At 41.7% G+C, this 19003-nt stretch overlaps 1 protein-coding gene across 1 annotated transcript in view; it reads right to left on the minus strand.

Annotated features, from left to right (window-relative positions):
• Positions 1-13535: 13535 nt before the first annotated feature.
• The window catches only part of LOC119930425 (potassium voltage-gated channel subfamily A member 3-like), a 42971-nt gene continuing 37503 nt past the window's right edge, over positions 13536-19003 (minus strand). The window contains exon 19 of the mRNA XM_038748753.1: positions 13536-16689. The gene's annotated coding sequence lies outside the window, so the exon portion shown is untranslated. The remainder of the gene's footprint in view (positions 16690-19003) is intronic.

Below are 19003 nucleotides of genomic sequence, written 5' to 3' on the forward strand. Positions count from 1 at the left end.
ATTCTATTTTTATCCTTGAAGAGATCTTTATTCCCCATCCCCTAGGCCAATCAACCAATCAATTAATCACATTCATTGAACGCTTACTGTGTGCAGATCATGGTACTAAGTGATGAATCAGAAGTGACTCCCAAATATGAGTTGCATGATACAAAAAAACCCTCGCATCCCTCTTCATGTGGGGACCTAGCTGCTCGGGCGACAGCAGGAAACCAAATCTGAACCCAACTATCCCGTGTAAGTCACAAAGGGCCTCAGACGAAGCCATCACTTTTGGCTGCATCGGGGGCTTCCCAAACCTTTGTGACTGATGTTTCTGTCCCTCTCCTCATCCAGCCCTCCACCTTAATTTGGGAAAACTTCCCCTCTCCTTCTCCACTACTATCCCCTTAGCAGATCACGGTATTAAGTGATGAGTAGAGTACAATATAACAGAGTTGGTGGACACATTCCCTCCCCACAGTCTAGAGGTGGGGACAGACATCAACATAAAGGAATAAATTACGGGTTTGTACATAAGTGATCTCCCCTCTCAGGGTCGCAGCTGGTGAGTTTTCAGGACTCTACCAGTCTCAACAATGGGAGAGAGAGACAAGCAGAGGCATATCCATTCCATTCCTAGCTTGGGCAGTGGCTAATGAGTGGAAGGTAATCTACAAATCAAAACTCATCACTGCTGGACAGCAGCAGCAGCATGAAAGAGAGTAGAATGGCAGAGACTCAAGTTTACTACGCAGAAGACAATGGTAAACCACTTCCATATTTTTACCAAGAAAACTCTATGGATACGCTATCAGAATGATGACAGATGGAGGTGGGGCATTCTGGGAGAGATGTGACCATGGAGTTGCTATGGGTAGTAAATGACTCAACAGCATAAGACATGACAAGACGTAAGTGCTGTAGGGCTGTACAATTTCAAAATCCATGTTGGAGTCTGTGGTTCCTAACAACATGACCTCAACCATCTGGGAAAATTCCCTGGGTGTAGGAAACATCTCGGGGGCAGAGGTTCTGGTGTGGTTCTTCTAGGGTAGACGTCCTGCGGGACATCTCTGGGGGCAGAGTCCAGTAGTCAGATGACGCCATGGACCAACACGCAAATGTGGATACAGTATGCATCTGGGAGTCAGAAGGCCTGGTTTCTAATCCCACCTCTGCCACTTATCTGCTTTGTGATCTTGGACAAATCTCTTAACTCTCTGGGCCTCAGTTACCTCATCTGTAAAATGGGAATTAAGACTGTGAACCCCATGTGGGACAGGGACTGTGTCCAACCCAATTTGCTCTTATCCACTATAGTGCTTGGCACATATAAAGCACTTAACAAATGCCATAATTACCCCAGCCCCATAGCACTTATGTACATATCTGTAATTTATTTATTTATATCAATGTCTGTCTCTCCCTGTGGACTGTAAGCTCACTTTGGGCAGGGAATATGTCTATTTATTGTTATATTGAACTCTACCAAGTGCTTAGTACATTGTTCTGCACACAGTAAGTGCTCAATAAATATGATCGAATGAGAGAATGAATGAAATGCCCCCATTTCCCCTAGTGCTCTTGCTGTCATAAGAAAGAGCCAATCAATCAATCAACAGACTTATGGAGTGCTTACTGAGTGCAGAGCCCTGTAAAAAGAGGTTGGGAGAGTAATAATAATAATAATTATAGTATTTGTTAAGTGCTTACTATGTGTCAGGCACTGTACTAAGCAGTGGCGTGGATACAAGCACATCAGGTTAGACACAGTCCCTATCTCACGTGGGGCTCACAGTCTCAATCCCCATTTTACAGATGAAGTATCTGAGGCCCAGAGAAGTAAAGTCAAGACCACACAGCAGACAAGTGGCAGAGCCGGGATTAGAACCCATGGCCTTCTGACTCCCGGGTCTGAGCTCTATCCACCTCACCGAGTACAATTTAAGAGTCAGTAGACACATTCCCTGCCCACAAAAAGCTTATAATCTAGAAGGAACAAAATGGTCCCAAGCTTGGTGAGCACTGCCATTTGCCTGCTGTGTGACCTTGGGCAACTCACTCCACTTCTCTGTGCCTCAATTCCCTCATCTGTAAAATGGGAATTAAGACTGGGAGCCCCATGTGGGACAGGGACTGTGTCCAACCTGATTAGCTTGTATCTCCCCCAGAGCATAGAACAGTTCCTGGTACAAAGCAAGTGCTTAACGAATACCATAAAACAAACCAAAAAACTGGTCCCCGTGAAATAACGGTGAATGGGTGAGAGATGGGAATTTCTTCCAACCAAGTTTAAAAACCACTTGAATCTCCTGGTTTCTCAGTTCCACCCGCTGCTTTGCAGTAAAAACCTGATTTCCTGTTTCTAGTGAAGATTTGACAGCTGGAGCCCAGGCGGTTCCCTGAACACCACTCATCCTTTCTCAAATAGGAGTCGGATGAGGTAAGTGGGAGTGAAACAGAAACACAGATTCATTTCCTTTTACAGTACATTTGGGTTTGAAAATTCAGAGAATAAGAGAAAAATGCGGGCGGGGTAGTCCTGGTATGCGATAGGGCTTCTTCAACATGAAATGCTCTTCAGCCCTGGGGTTTCATGTTTTGGAATTCAATTAAGGCTCCAAACCCGATCTCACCAACCCGACCTCTCATCTGCAGAAGGGGGACAGCACTCTCTGCCTAGAGGGGAAGGGAGGGAAGGAAAGAAACTGCATTTCCTGACTAGAGAGGGAAGACTAGAGAGCACCATCTGCTCTCAAAGCTGCAGGAAACTGCTGGGGTGAGAGTTGCAAGGAACCTCACAGTTAATCAACCAATGGTATTTTTTGAACACTTACTGTGTACAGAACACCATACTCGACCCTTGGAAGAGTACTCGGAGTTACAGACATGTTCCCTACCCGCAAAGAGTTTACAAGGGGAAGCAGACAATCAAATACATTACAGATGTGTACAGAAGTGCCTTGGGGCTGAGGCTGGGGTGAATCTCAAATCTTTAAAGGATGTTACGTTGATGTGTGTTTGTGGGGGAATGCTTTGCTAGGAGATTAAAGCAAATCAATCACAGAGCAAATCAATCAATAAATGGTATTTATCTAGTGCTTTCTGGGTGCAGAGCACTGAATTTAGAGCTTAGGAAAGTACAATACAATATGGAGTTGGTAGACAATATCTCTGCCCACAAGGAGCTTACCATCTAGAGGAGAAACAGAGGTGGAGAACTAGCTCGCTAGACTGTAAGCTTCTTGAGGGTGAGGGATCATGTCTACCTGCTCCACTGGACTCTTCCAAGTGCTCAAAACAGTGCTGTGCATGCAATAACTCTCAATAAAAGCCATTAATGGATTAATCCACTGGGGTGCTTGCTTCACTGGAGGAAGGGGAGGAAATAGATGGCAGAGAGAAGAGAACCTTTCTGAGTCTTCCTGACGTCTCTCAGACCTCTAAGAGTACTCAATCACCTCGCTACTCTCCTACTACAACCCAGCCCACACACTTCACTCTTCTAATGCTAACCTTCTCACTGTACCTCTATCTTGTCCTTCTTGCCACTGACCTCTCGTCCACATCCTGCCTCTGGCCTGGAATGCCCTCCCTCCTCATATCCGACAGAAAATGACTCTCCCTGCCTTCAAAGCCTTACTGAAATTTAAGAAGCAGCATGGTGTAGTGAGAAGTGCCGTGTGAGCCCCGTGTGGGACAGGGACCGTCTAACCCTATTTGCTTGTATCCACCCTAGCACTTAATACAGTGCCTGGAACATAGTAAATGCTTGACAAATACCACAATTATGATCAGTAAGCACTCATTAAATATGATTGACTGACAGACTGACTGTGTACAAATTCCCTGCCAAAGGTAGTGACCTCTTTGTCAGGCCACACTTACTGTCCAATCAGAGCCTTCTCTAGTGGTAGACCACCATTTTCAATCTTGGGGCAGCCCAAGGTACAGTCTCCACAGAATGCTGATTCTTGAAACCAAGGCAGTGAGTTTCATCCTTGCCTGTATCCTCTAATATCAACCAAGGCTTCCAGGACTACAAAATACAGGCTTGGAATCATTTCCAAATGGGTGTCTCCACATCACCAAAGTCCACTCCAATCACCCCCAGTTCCTTCTCACTCACCTACCATTCCGAACCACAGGAAAATCTGGACCCTTGGGGCTCCTCCTCTCTCCCCCAACCAATCAAGTCTCCCCCTCTAGACCATAAGCTCCCTGTGGGTGAGGAATGAATCTACCAACTCAGTTATATTGTATTCTTCCAAGCACTTAGGAAAGTGCTCTGCACACAGTAAGTGCTCGATAAATATGAGCGATTGCATAAACTCAAGGAACTAGAAGGGGAGAGAAAATGAAAGAGAGCGAATAAAAGTGAGAGGGAGAGGGAAAGGATATATTAAATGTCTTTTGGTCCTGCTTCCCTAGTCTCTGTAGGCCACTGCCTGATTGCTTTCAGGTCCAGGACAGATGGGTCAATGCTTAGTTCCAAAGCTCCAGTGAGACACATAATCCTGACTGTGCCCACCCCTTCCTTGTAGAATGCTTTCAGATTAATGAGGTATGTCCTATGTGATACATTCTGTCCTTGATGAAAATGGAACAGGGTAGATTCTAGGGGCCAATTGTGCCTGGTGAAATCAGGAAGCATTTCCGAATGCCCTGCTGCTTTCTTTTTTTGTCTTAGCAAATTTGGGGCAGAAAACACAGTTTATTAACAGGCCTCAGGGCTTTATTCTGCTCCTCTGGATGGCAGTCTCTTCTATGACTCAAGTCATCAGTCATCATGGTACTGAGTGAATGGGAAGAGGAGACTGTTCATGGGATAGCTGCATTTTGAGTTGGGACTTTCATTCAATCATATTTATTGAGCTCTTACTGTATGCAGAGCACTGTACTAAGCATTTGGAAAGTACAATTCAGCAATAAAGAGAGACAATCCCTGCCCAAACCGGGTTTACAGTCTAGAGTGGGGGGAGACTGGCATCAAAACAAGTAAACAGGCATCAATATAAATAAATAGAATTATAGATATATGCATATAGACAAAGTGCTGTGGGGTGGGGAGGAGAGGTGAAGAGCAAATGGAGTGAGTTGGGGTAACAAAGAAGGGAGGGGGAGCTGAGGAATAGCAGGGCTTAGTCTAGGAAGGCCTCTTGGAGGAGGTGTGCCTTCAGTAAGGCTTTGAAGTCGGGAAGAGTGATTGTTCGGCGGATTTGAGGAGGGAGGACGTTCCAGGCCAGAGGTAGGACGTGGGCCAGGTGTCGACGGCGGGACAGGTGAGATCGAGGCATAGTGAGTAGGTTAGCTCCAGAGGAGCAGAGTGTGCAGGCTGGGATGGAGAAGGAGAGAAGGGAAGTGAGGTAAGAAGGGGTGAGGTGATGGAGAGTTTTGGAGCCAATAGTGAGGCGTTTTTGTTTGATATGGTGGTTGATAGGCTCATTAAGCAGCATGGCCTAGTGGATAGATTCCGGGCCTGGGAATCAGAAGGTCATGAGCTCTAATCCCGGCTCAGCCAATTGTCTGCTGTGTGACCTTGGGCAAGTCACTTCACTTCTCTGTGCCTCAGTTACCTCATCTGTAAAATGGGGATTGAGACTGTGAGCCCCACGAGGGACAACTTGATAATCTTGTAGCCTCCCCAGTGCTTAAAACAGTGCTTTGCACATAGTAAGCGCTTAATAAATGCCATCATTGTTATTTTTATTATTATTCTCCATGCCCCAGTTACCTCATCTATAAAATGGGGATTAAGACTGTGAGCCCGATGTGGGACATGGACTGTGTTCAACCCAATTTTCTTGTATCAACTCCAGCACTTAGTACAGTGCATGGCACCTAGTAAGCATTTAACAAATACCACAATTGTTATTAGCGAAAAATTTGGTGAACAATTGGTTCAATTATTTTGTTAATGATGTGCATATAGCTATAATTCTATTTGTTCTGACGATTTTGACACCTGTCTCCATGTTTTGTTTTGTTGTCTCTCTCCCCCTTCTAGACTGTGAGCCCGTTGTTGGGTAGAGAACGTCTCTATATGTTGCCAACTTGTACTTCCCAAGCGCTAAGTACAGTGCTCTGAACACAGTAAGCACTCAATAAATTCGAATGAATGAATGTTAGTGTAAATGGGGAGGAATCCCCCAAATTGGACTGTTAAAGAGGCCAAAATAATTTTGCTATTTAAGTGCCAGTAGGTGGAGGTTATGAGACTTTTAGATCTCTTCATCTGGTCAACCAAACTCAACCTGGAAAGTCTCCAAATGCCTTCAGTCCAGTAGATCATTCACAACAGAAAAACATAGACACTACTGAAAACAGGAAATCACCAGGGTCTTCAAAAGTCTATCCAGATTTCCAACACAGTGTAGCAGTATGACCTAGTGGGAAGAGCACAGGCCAGGGAGTTAGAGGACCTGGGTTCTAATCCCAGCTCTGCTGATTGCTTGTTGTGTGACCTTGGGCAAGTCACTTAACTTCTCTGTGCCTCAGTTCCCTCCAGCATAAAATGGGAATTCAATACCTGGTCTCCCTCCTACTTAGACTGTGTCCATGCGGGACAGAGACTGATTAACTTAGTACAAGCACTTAGTATAATGCTCTGCACACAGTAAGTGCTCAATAAATACTATTGAATGAATGAACTTGTACCTACCATCGCACTTAGAAGAGTGCTTGACATATAGTAAGTGCTTAACAAATACCCTAATAATAATCATCCCACTGGCTTAGTGGAAACGCCTCACCTGGAGAGTGATGATGACAAAGGCTCCCATCAAAACAACAGACAAGCTTCAGGCCCCTCAGGGTTGAGAACCTACTTGAAAGAATTGATTGTAATAATTATGGTATTTGTTAAGCACTTACTATATGCCAACCACATTTCTAGTGCTGGGGCAGATACAAGATAATCAGCTTGGACACAGTCCCTGTCCTGCATGTGGCTCACAGTCTTAATCCCCATTTAGAGATGAGGTAACTGAAGCACAGAGAAGTCAAGTGACTTGCCCAAGGTCACACAGCAGACAAGTGGCAGAGCCAGGATTAGAAACCACGTCCTCTGATTCCCAAGCCTTTGCTGTTGCCACTAGGCCATGTTGCTTCCCATGTAGTGAGAGTGGTTTGAGAATGGATGAGAGCTTTCTCATCTCTGCCAGGTGTGTTACCATTAGGGCATAGAGAGCCATGAGCAGGTAGACAGGCCCAGACTGAAGCAGTAGCACCACAAACCAGTAGCTTTTAGTTATCATTTATATTTATCTGCTCTCTTCCATCTGAACCTGCCCACATGGAAAAATGTCCCAGGTGGGTCTGTAGCCAAACACTTTTGCCACAGGTGGCATGACTTCAATTGGCATATCCCTACTTCTATCTGTTACCCCCAAAACAAATGAGAAGCACTGTGGCCTAGTGGACAGCACGAAGGCCTGGGAATCAAAGGACCTGAATTCTAAACCCAGCTGCACCACTCGTCTGCTACGTGGCCATGGGCAAGTCATTTCCCTTCTCTGTACCTCAGATGCCTCATCTGCAAAATGAGGATTAAGACTGTGAGCCCCACTGAGGGACATGGACTATGTCCAACCTGATTATTTTGATTATCTGATTACCTCAGCGCTTCGGACAGTGCTTGACACGTAGTAAGCACTTAACAAATACCATAAAATGACAACAAAAGCAAAAACTGTTATTTATTGAGCACTTGGCCTGTAAGCACATCCTCTAGACTGTAAACTCATCCTTTACACCATAAATTTGCTGTGGGCAAGGAATGTGTCTGTTTATTGTTATATTGAACTCACCCAAGTGCTTAGTACAGTGCTCTGCACACAGTAAGCGCTCAATAAATATGATAGAATGAATGAATGAATGACTAAGCACCCAGGAGAGAGAACAAGGAATATGTCTACCACCTCCATTGTACCATACTCTCCCGAGTACTTTGAGAAGCAGCGTTGCCTAGTGGAAAGCGCATAGGCATGGAGTCAGAGGACCCGGATTCTATTCCCAGCTCTGCCACTTGCCTGCTATGTGATCTTGGGTAAGTCACTTAACTTCTCTGTGCCTCTGTTTTTTCATCTGCAAAATGGGGATCCAATGCCTGTTCTCCCTCCTCCTTAGACTGTGAGCCCCAGGTAGGACAGGGACTGTGTCCAATCTGATTACACTACATCTTACCCTAGTGCTTTGAACTGTGCTTGATCCAAAGATGTGTTTAACAAATACCATAATTTAATTTTTTTCAATTTAGTACAGGGCTCTACACACAGTAAGCACCAGTAAATATTACTAGCTGATTTAATATGATAGAGTCAGTACACATTATCCCTGCCTTGAAGGAGTTTACATTCTAGTGGGGGAAGACAGAAATTAAAATAAATTCCAGATAGGGGAAACGGCAATGGGGTATATATAGGTTGGGTTTTGGAGAGCACAGATTACCGACCTGAATCTTAGGCTTTGGGACTGTGTATTCCTACAGGTCTTCTGTATAATTGTATATCTATCTGCAGATAAATAATAAATAAATAATAGATAAATGTAAATAAATAATTTTTAATATATAATTATCTGCAGATAGTCCAGTGTCAGATAGACACTGATAATATTATAAATTATTCATTTATATCAATATCACTCTCCACCTCTAGACTGTAAGTTAGTCGAGGGCAAGGATCATGCCTGCCAACTCTGTTGTACTGTACTCTCTCATGGGCTTAGTACAGTGCTTGGCACATAGTAAGTACTCAATAAATTCCAGGGATTGATTGATTGATTCTGGTCCACTCTGAGCTGCTCCCCTTCATCCTGCTTTTGGGGTCTGGAGGTGGTCCTGAAGCTTCCATGGGTGAGCGCACAATGAGGAGACAGGGAAAAGAGCCAGAAAAGCTCAAAGCATCATCAGCCAATCCAGCCACAGTGCTGACACTGGAGTTCCTGGAGTGCTCCAGCATGGGGGAGGAAGTTTGAGACTCCAAAAATCTTATTCCTGTCAGCTCAACACGCTCCTTACAAGTGTTGGTTTCATGCCAGGAGTTAGATTTGGATCACAAGCAAAATTTTCCACTAGAAAGATCCCCACAAAGAAATATTCCTGGCTCCTTGCAGACCCAGACAATGAGGATTCCTTGATGATGGGGAAATGGACGTCATCTAATGGCAGAGAAAGAGGCTGAGCATGATTTATTTCTTGGTGGGGCTGGGGGTGGGGGTAATTATAAATTGTATCTTTCCGTTCCTATCATTTGCATCATAAAAGATGATGAAAAGCTTGGCGTAGTCAATTCACCTAACTGCCATTAGCTGAAGAGACCATGTAAGTGGTGAATTATTTCAGCTAGCAAGCAGTAGGATGGAAGATGGCATTTGGAATATCATTAAGAATATTTTTCCAGATAGGTTATGGTCTTGACTTTTGAAAAGAAGAATGCTAAGGGAGCCCACTGACTATTTTCAGAGCTTTTAGTTGTTTCCCAGTTGACACCCCCGATGAGGGAGAGGAATTGGAGGTGATTCTCATTTGCATTTGTCTCCTACTAAAAGGCCGAAAAGCACGATTGATTGCTGAAACGTCCATCTTCTCCCACTTATAGGAAACAGAAGTCTGCTATGCGTTTTAAAGTTCTTTGTCAAGTATAACAAGAGAAAACTTATGCACAAGTGGAAAAGTGTGCTATGGATGTTGAATAAATTTGATCAATCAATCATATTTATCTAGTGCTTAATTTCCCTCCCTTTTGTTTGTATCCCACCTGTACGGTAAAATGTCCTGGAAAAAGAAGCAAACTAATAGGGAGTGTGTCAATGATTTTATTGAACTTTGCATATGAAATAATTTAACAGTTCAAAGTCTACTGCAAAACATTAAAAAAATAAACTGAACATTAGATTAAAAAAAACACAACCAAACCTCTGGTACTTAACACAGGTTCAGATCATTATGGCATCTACATTGAGGAACAGTATGTGAGTTCATTTTAGCATCATTTTGATGGTGACGATTTGACACTCCCAGGGTCTGAAACAGTGATGAGAAATTCAGTGTTGGAATATAGACTGTGGATGTTGGATATCACCACACTGTAATTCCACCGTTTGTTACGGTCCGTACCCAAGGATGATTAGTCATTCCATTTAAAATAATACTTATTTGGTTTTCCTGTTTGCTAGGAAGAATTGATGAAATATAACATTTCAAGACACGTTGGAAACTTCAGTTAAAACACACTCATGGTTCCATTTAAATGTTCACAGTAACTGCAACATTACATTACTAGCCATTATAAGTGCAGCATATAACACAGTACTCTTCATTTAAATAGGGTAAGCAATGGCCTAACATATGCTCAGTTATCCAGGAAAACCCTAACAACATACACAGGTATTCTGGCTAATGTTATGATAACCACCTCTTGTCTTCATTTTCCGAATGAGTGGCCCTCAGCTTTGAATGGACAAATTGAATTTAAGAGGGGAAACCTCACCACGTACTTGTGGGAATGCAAACAAGTGTTCGTGGAGACTCTTCTGATCATTAGAATCTAAAACTTAAACAATCAAATCTTTAATGATACTAAAGGATATATTCTGAGTGACCTGTGACCACAAGAACAGCAATGATAACAACAAGCAGATTGAGAGGAAATAACTTTATCCCGGGGCATGCATTTTTGAGATGGACAGAAATCTATCTTTTAAGGCACAAAAGTATAGTCTGTAGAGTCTAATAACAATTTGAATTATAATTTTAAAAAGCTGATTACATCATAATCTGGGAAAACACGTTTTCAAGATTTTGGCTACCTGCATCAAAGTCTTTTCAGACTAGATTCAAACATTAAAATCCCAGAACTGGATAATTAAATTAGCTAGTCTGCTCCAGTGTTCATTTACTGTTGGATATCTTTCAAGAGAAATAGATGCCATTTTCCATAATGAACACAGCAGAATCAACAGACTCAAAACATTAGGAATTTAAAAAAAAGGCAGGGGACTTGTTTTATGAGAAGCAGTTTCACTGTTTCCCAGCAAAACTGCTTTATCTTTGAATTAACAAAATCTTCTGCATTTGTTTTTGGGTACTTTAAAGGAAAATTCAGTTCTATCACCAGGTTTAAAGAAAGAGGAAATGTAGAACTCAGGAAATGAATTGGTTTTGAGATGATATATTTGTTTCGACTCTAAGGGCAAAGTCAGATGCCAGAGGTGAGAGTTCCCCGGGGTGGGTGGGGGACTGGGAGGGGGGAGGGGAGAAAGGGGACAGAGCCGGGAGGGAAAGCAACCATGACAAGGGAATGACCAGAAAAAACTTGTCTCCCCTGGCTTCCCAAAGCCTGGTCTCTTTCCTCATCTCCCTACACCAGTCTGGAGCCAACTTTCTCTCTCTCATCTTTCTCCGGGGGGGAGCAATAAGAAAGATATGTATTGATCAAAAATTCCTTAGGCATGTGCAGGAATTCCTGATAACCAACAGACACCCTCTCTGGGTCAACAACCGTGCAGTTTAATAATATAGTAAATTCAAGACATCAGTCACATTCTAAAACTGTAATAATCTTCCATCACATCAGCATAAACTGGAAATGGGCTGGTCTCTGGAGTATGTTTTCCTACCACTGAATAATTCATTAAAAAAACACAAAATACTTCCTGGATACTCCCATTGGTTTGCTTTCCCTTGTAAATGTGAGGCATGGTGTTTTTTAGACGAAAAGGATACGTTTGTATGACAGTTGGAGCATGTATTCTATTCTCTGAAAATGCATATGGCCGATTCTGAATTTATTTATGGCTCCCCGGTAAAATACTAGTCTGAAAAGTCGGAAGAACAAGAGTTCATTTCCATTTAGAAAATCACACTGACAGCTGTCTTTAAATAAATTCACAAAACATCCTCAAGCCCAGCATTAGAAACACATCATGAAAACATTTACCCAGAGAAAGGATGTGTGGTGAGTTAAGTTTTATTAAGATCGGCTTCACAAATCACCATTAGGTAAAATGATCATACCAGACTGAAACTGGGCCAGTTCTAGCAACCTTTGTATGGAGAAGCTCACTACTTAGAAAGACCATGGTACACAAGGCTCAAGTTTACATTCAAAATGAAAACTCTTGATTTACAATCTTACCAGACCAAATGATCTGTTTATGTATCAATTGTCGCTTCAAAATACACATTTCCAGTTATGACAGAGGCTTTTCAGAACAACAGCCTCTTTTCTGGGTGGAGAGGATATAATGAGGTCACCTCAACTTCAGATATAACAACTTCATAAAGCAACAGAAAGACATTTATTTTAGTTCGTTCTGGTGTTACTAAAGCCGCTGTCCTTCCAGCCCAACTTTGTTTTAACCCAAGGGACTAGCACCTAAAATGCATTCTATTATGGAGAGTGAATAGAATTTTGTTTTTGTTTTTGTGGAACCAGGTTACGCCTCCCAATCTGAATGCCTTACTCCTCCCTCCTTTTCCTTTGACATCCCTGGGCTATTTCATTGTTTATTAATGGGCCCAGAAGTAAAATTGAAACCAAACATCAAGGTTTTAGATATTCCATGAATTTACTTTATCCATGCATTATGCGCCTTAACTAAGCCAAGCTTCCTATTACCAGTTTTAAAAATCCTCCCAAAGCCTGGTTTTAAGTAATCTAACATGTGTGTGAGTTTTGGGTGCATGTGTGTGAACTGTCTGTGATTTGGAGGGGGTAAACTGACAGTGGTTGTACTCCATGGGTGTAAATATGGCTGAAAAGATTAATATGGGTGATCAAGAATTCTTTCCCCTGCTAATGCATAAAACAATTGTCCTTGGAGTGGGACTGAAGCCACTATTTTCAAAGTCTGACATGGTTTCTGCTCTGCCTCTTCAATTCACCATCTTCCTGGTATTTTTTTGCTCCAAGAGAGTTTCCCCATTTTCAGTTGCTGCCTGTTCGGTGGGCTGTCTGCCCCTGTGACTTCCCAGAATTCCACACCTCCATCATGCCTAAAACCTGCTGAAAGCATTTCTTCAATTCACCTGGCCTATAATTCCCCAATCCAGTCTAGCCCACTATTCATGAGTATGGCAAAAAAGCACCTTATTCGTGGTCACCCTCTGCTCAAGGGTGATGGAGGTGATCGCCCTCAAAGCTTTTCACTCAATCAATTGTATTTATTGACTGCTTACTATTTGTAAAACCTGTTCTAAGAGCTTGGGAGAGTAATAATAATAATAATAATAATAATGGTATTTGTTAAGTGCTTACTATGTGTCAAGCACTGTTCTAAGTGCTGGAGGAGATACAAGGTAATCAGGTTGTCCCATATGGGGCTCACAGTCTTAATTCCCATTTTACAGATGAGGTAACTGAGGCACAGAGAAATTAAGTGACTAGCCCAAAGTCACACAGTTGACAAGTGGCAGAGCTGGGATTAGAACCCATGACCTCTGATTCCCAAACCCATGTTCTTTCCACTAAACTAAAATACTTCTCTATACAATTCAATAGAGTTGGTAGACACAATCCCTGCTCACAAGGAGCTTCCATTGAGCTGGAACACCTAGACTTGCTCATCCCAGGTCTCTAGCCAGACCTGAGAGTTTCCAGTCGGGATTGAAGAGACCCAAAATAGTGCCTCTCTGACCAATTAGCTCTTGAAAGCTGGTCCCATCCTAATCCCCATTCCTCCATCCCCTTTCCCCACCTCTGCCCTACCCACTTTGGCCTCTACGCTCAAAATAAAAAAATTGTCACCCCTGGCCCTATTACTTGAGTAAACTCTTTCTCACATGTGGAATGATTCACAATTTAGTTGCCAGTCTTTGCTGAATTCATTCAAGTCCCAAGAGCACAAATTCCTGCTAAAACCTTAAGCAGTAGGCAACAGCATCAACACATATCTTGAATGTGGACCTAAATCAACATTCGAATAGTGAATTTATGAAGCACACAAGTAGAACCTTCAACTGCTTTGGATATCAGGATACTTGATAATGGTGTTTAATTGTATTTACAATTTGATGAAATGGAATAAGAGGGTTGAACACAAATGCCCAGATTAAATGCCCCTTTCATTTCATATCTTCCTAAGTGCTTAGTATAGTGTACTGCACACAGTAAGCACCTAATCAATACCGTTGAATGAATCTCCCTCTGTCCCACGGGGGCACAGTACCCCAGGGTCATTGGTCTTAGCCGCTTTCTTACACAGTAACAACCATAATGCCGTCGGCAGTGTTTAACTATTATAACATAGCCATAGTTTGTCACCCGATACACAAATTGATCAGAATGCTTGAAGAGGAGGCATTCAACTGCCAGAATGCCTCCAAACTATTCTTTGCTTTATGTACTAGGAAGTTCAGATACATTTATTTCAAAATTTAATGATCAGAGGATACGCTAAATACGATGACTACTGTAAATAGTCCTCTTGAAGACTTTATTCTGTAGGTTTTTACCTTCTTGAAATGCTATTGGTCTCATTAAAATTATGCTGCCAAGGATTCCAGGAGCTACCCGTTTTCCCTGCATGGGAAATGAACCCATGTCCTGGTCTTCTTCAATTCTCTTCCCTAAATCAGGGTGGATTTGATTGAAACCAAACCAATTTAAGCTATGATTTAAATCGTATTTTGAATCACCGAGCAGGAAGTCTTAATTTAATCTGTTTTCTACATGGGCTGCATTGCTCCCCTTCTATATGCCCTTAATGCGCCATATTGACAACTCAGAGAAATAGATGTTGGTTTCATTTTCACAACTTTAAAAAATTATCTTCCAAACATTTCCCTTTGGTTTCTGTTACCCTGCCACCTTGAATTTATCACCAGTCACCTTCTGCTTTCCCCCCACTTAGCATCCCTCAACAATCTGCTGTTCACTTCACTTTTTAAAACTTTGTACCTTCAGAGAGAGGTGCAAGTTTGGGCAAACAGAGCCAGCCCCAGCAGGGTCAACGGGTAAATCATCAGGTTTATTATTTTCAGCTCCATCTATGACTGTTCACACGTTTGGTACCTCTGCAGGCAGTTTGAGAACTGGGACGAAGCCTCACAGAGATGGTTAGTGGAGTTTTCTAGACTAGTGCTGAGTCTCATCATTTTCCTTTATCTCGAGAGGAGCCTTTGGGAAGCACAGTATGGGCTCCTCTTAAAGGTCTTGGTCTGTATTAGTAGAACTTGACTCAAATAGTTACTTAGGAAATTATTCATCTCAGTCTTGGTACAAACAACTGGTGTTTTGCCATTTAGTTGTTAGTGTTAACAACTAAATTCGAGGTATACACATTTCCTTCCAGGAAATAAAGAACAGATACAGGAATACATAACCTCAGTTCCCTAGCCAAAAAGGATCCCCAGTAGGTGCTTTGGATGAGTTTAGCAGTTGGGTTATGTCTTCAAATGACATAATTGGGAGTGGATTCGTACAGGGGCACAGACATGTTCCAAAGGAATTAGCAGGCATAAGGAAAGAATCTGTTTTACACCACAAGTTCACAGTTAGAATTTGCATAAGGCCTACTGAAGTGCAAATAGCTACCATTTTGCCGTACTGTCACAGTAAATACATTATAATGGCCCAGAAGTGAACTGCCACAAAAAGAAAAGCACATTACCCCCAACTTTGCATTCCTTTTCCAAAGAAAACTCTCCTGTGCCTTCTTTTCGCAATAACGCTTTAATCTATAAGAAAAATGGAAATATAGAAAGTATAAAAAATTCAAATGTCACGGAAGGCAAAAAGTTCAAATCTATCACATATTCACCTTTCAAGAAACTGCTCTCAAATGTTGAGTGAAATTCTGCACTTAAGAGTGTTAGAGTCAGCACCTCAAAAGTATCAAATCAAACATACCATGTAAAAATCACAGTGGAATGAATATAGAAGTAGGAAGTATTTTTAGTTGTAATTATCCTATAGTGGTCAAAATTAATCGCTTTAATAGCAAAGTGAAGAAAGTACTAGCTGTACTGTTGTAAAGTTCAGCATAGTTAACACTTAAATTGGAATCACAGTAATTTGAAAATCTATTGTTTTGATTTTTTTTAAACGGGATGCATGTAGTATGCTTAATTAAGCAAGGCACATCTTTTTTAAGTAAGTCTGCTTTAATATGCTTCCCCTGGACACAGTGAAGACTGCTGCTTCTTTATGTATAATAGGGCTAACATAAATACAAGAGCCTTTGGTACAGTACATGCTTTCATAAATGAAATCTCACAACATAACATCAACTTACTGGACACATTACTGATTATATGCCACATCAATTCCTTTTGAAAGAAAAAAAGGGTGACTCTTTCAAAAACCAAACAATTTATCAGACTTTCTTCATTACCAGCACTGCCTTTTTTTAGTTTCTGATTATAATTCACAAAGATTTCAAAGGGCCCAAATGATATCCAAAATAACATTTTGCATTTCCTTCCTCTCTTTGATCAGTCTCTTTTATATTGCACATGATTTGAAGATAGTCTTCCGAAGATCTTGGCTTGCTCCCTCCATACAATGTGCTTGTTAGGAAACACATAACTTATGGAATTGTTTTGTGCTAACAGAAACAAAAATATATGTAAGCAGGCAAATCATCTATCCATTAAAGAGTACACAGTATTATCACTGCACTCTTGATCTTTGTGGTTCTTTTAGAAACGTTTTACTGGTCTCAGTACAGTTCTGTAGCTCTTTAACTTGAGACGGCTTCTGTTATCTGTTGGGTAGAGTAAACAACAGTATTTACTGCACATCCCAGCTTTGGATTAAAAAAATACAGTTTTAAAATTGTGGAATCCTAGCCCTGAAAGAGACCCGGAGAGGTTAACTAATCCACCCCGAGCCTCAGGCCAGGAAATAAAGTAGGGCAGACTTGTACTTCCCAAGAGCTTAGTGCAGTGCTCTGCACACAGTAAGTGCTCAATAAATATGATTGAATGAATGAATTAATAAAATAGAGTGAGAAAAGTGCCCACGATTCCCCACAGAACTTATGAAATCTTCTTGCCCTAAAATAAGAACTAATTAAACAATTTAACATTCTTAGTTAAATACATAATATTAGTATAATATCATATAGTAATAATAATGATGGTATTTGATAAGTGCTTACTATGTGCAAAGCACTGTTCTAAGCGCTGGGGAGGTTACAAGGTGATCAGGTTGTCCCACAGGGGGCTCACAGTTTTAATCCCCATTTTACAGATGAGGTAACTGAGGCACAGAGAAGTTAAGTGACTTGCCCAAAGTCACAAAGCTGACAGCTGGTGGAGGCAGGATTTGAACCCATGACCTCTGGCTACAAAGCCCGTGCTCTTTCCACTGAACCATGCTGCTTCTCCAAGCATTACATTAATATGTAATATTAATATAATACCAATATCATACATAATTGAGAACATAGTATTTTGAGTATGTAATATTTATAAATCAGGAAAAGTTCAAAAATAAGCATACGTTCTAGGCTTATGTCTTAGTAATGCTAGCTAGTCTCTCCAAATATGTACAAAATCACCCCCATCTTATCAATGAGTCAATCGTATTTATTGAGTGTTTACTGTCTGTAAGACACTGTACTAAGCACTTGGGAGAGTACTATCTATACCCAACCCCCTGCCAGCTCAGAGGTCATATGCACTTTTCTTGTTTATTCACCTGAGGTTTTTAATATATCACTATTCTCACTTGTATTACACACTCATCAGTTAATCCACTCGACTTCTTTCAATAGATTGTAAGCTTTTAGGGACCAGGAATCATGTGGCAGTAGTAATAATAATTATTATGGTGCTTGCTATGTTTCAACTACTGTTCTAAGTGCTGGAGTAGATGCAAGTTAATCAGATCGGACACAGACCCTGTCCCACATACAACTCACAGTCTACATAGGAGGAAGTCTGTCTCCCCATCTAGACTGTAAACTCATTGTGGGCCGGGAATGTATCCACCAGCTCAGTTGTATTGTGCTCTCCCAAGCACTTAGTACAGTGCTCTGCACACAGAAGGCACTCAGTAAATACCACTGACTGATTGAGGTAGTGTGTTGTATTTTTCAGTACGTTCTCCAAACGACTAGAACATTGCCCTGTTTAGTACAGATACCCATGTTGATCTTTCCCTTAATTTTCTTCATCTGAATTCTTTCTATTCATTCATTCGTTCAATTCATTCAATCGTATTTATCGAGTGCTTACTGTGTGCAGAGCATTGTACTAAGTGCTTGGAAAGTAAAATTCATGAACAAAGAGAGACAATCCCTGCCCACAGCGGGCTCACAGTCTACAAGTGGGGAGACAGACATCAGAACAAGTAAACAAGCATCAATAGCATCAATATAAGTAAATACAATTAGAGAGAGATATATATATAATAAAAATGGCATTTATTAAGCACTTACTATGTGCAAAGCACTGTTCTAAGCACTGGGGAGGTTACAAGGTAATCAGGGTGTCCCACCGGGGGCTTACAGTCTTAATCCCCATTTTACAGATGAGGTAACTGAGGCACAGAGCAGTGAAGTGACTTGCCCAAAGTCACACAACTGACAATTGGCGGAGCCGGAATTTGAACCCATGACCTCTGACTCCAAAGCCCGGGTTCTTTCCACTGAGGCACACTGCTTCTCTAATCAGAACAAGTAAAACAGGCATTAATATAAATAAATAGAATTATAGATATGTACATATATACCCAAGTGCTGTGGGGCAGGGAGGCGGGGTAGAGCAAAGGAAGTGAGTCGGGGCGAGGTGAGAGGGAAGGGGGAACTGAGGAAAACCTAACCAATCTAATGAAATAGGATTAGGCAACGGGGAAATGTCTAATCTGGCTATTTTTCCTTCAACACGATAGTTGTCAGGTCGTCGTAAACTCCTGTGTTACCCCAAAATTCCACTGCTGTCAACAATTGCCAGTGGAAAATAAGAGGTTGGAAGAAGATGGTTTGAAAACATTTGAAAAGGGTGTGGCTACCCTCATGCTGGTGAAATTCAAAGAGGTTGCTGAATGAGACAAAGCTTCTTGGAGCTCATTTC

This window comes from Tachyglossus aculeatus, chromosome 7 (genome assembly GCF_015852505.1).
Source record: "Tachyglossus aculeatus isolate mTacAcu1 chromosome 7, mTacAcu1.pri, whole genome shotgun sequence".
Taxonomy (NCBI): Eukaryota; Metazoa; Chordata; class Mammalia; order Monotremata; family Tachyglossidae; genus Tachyglossus; species Tachyglossus aculeatus.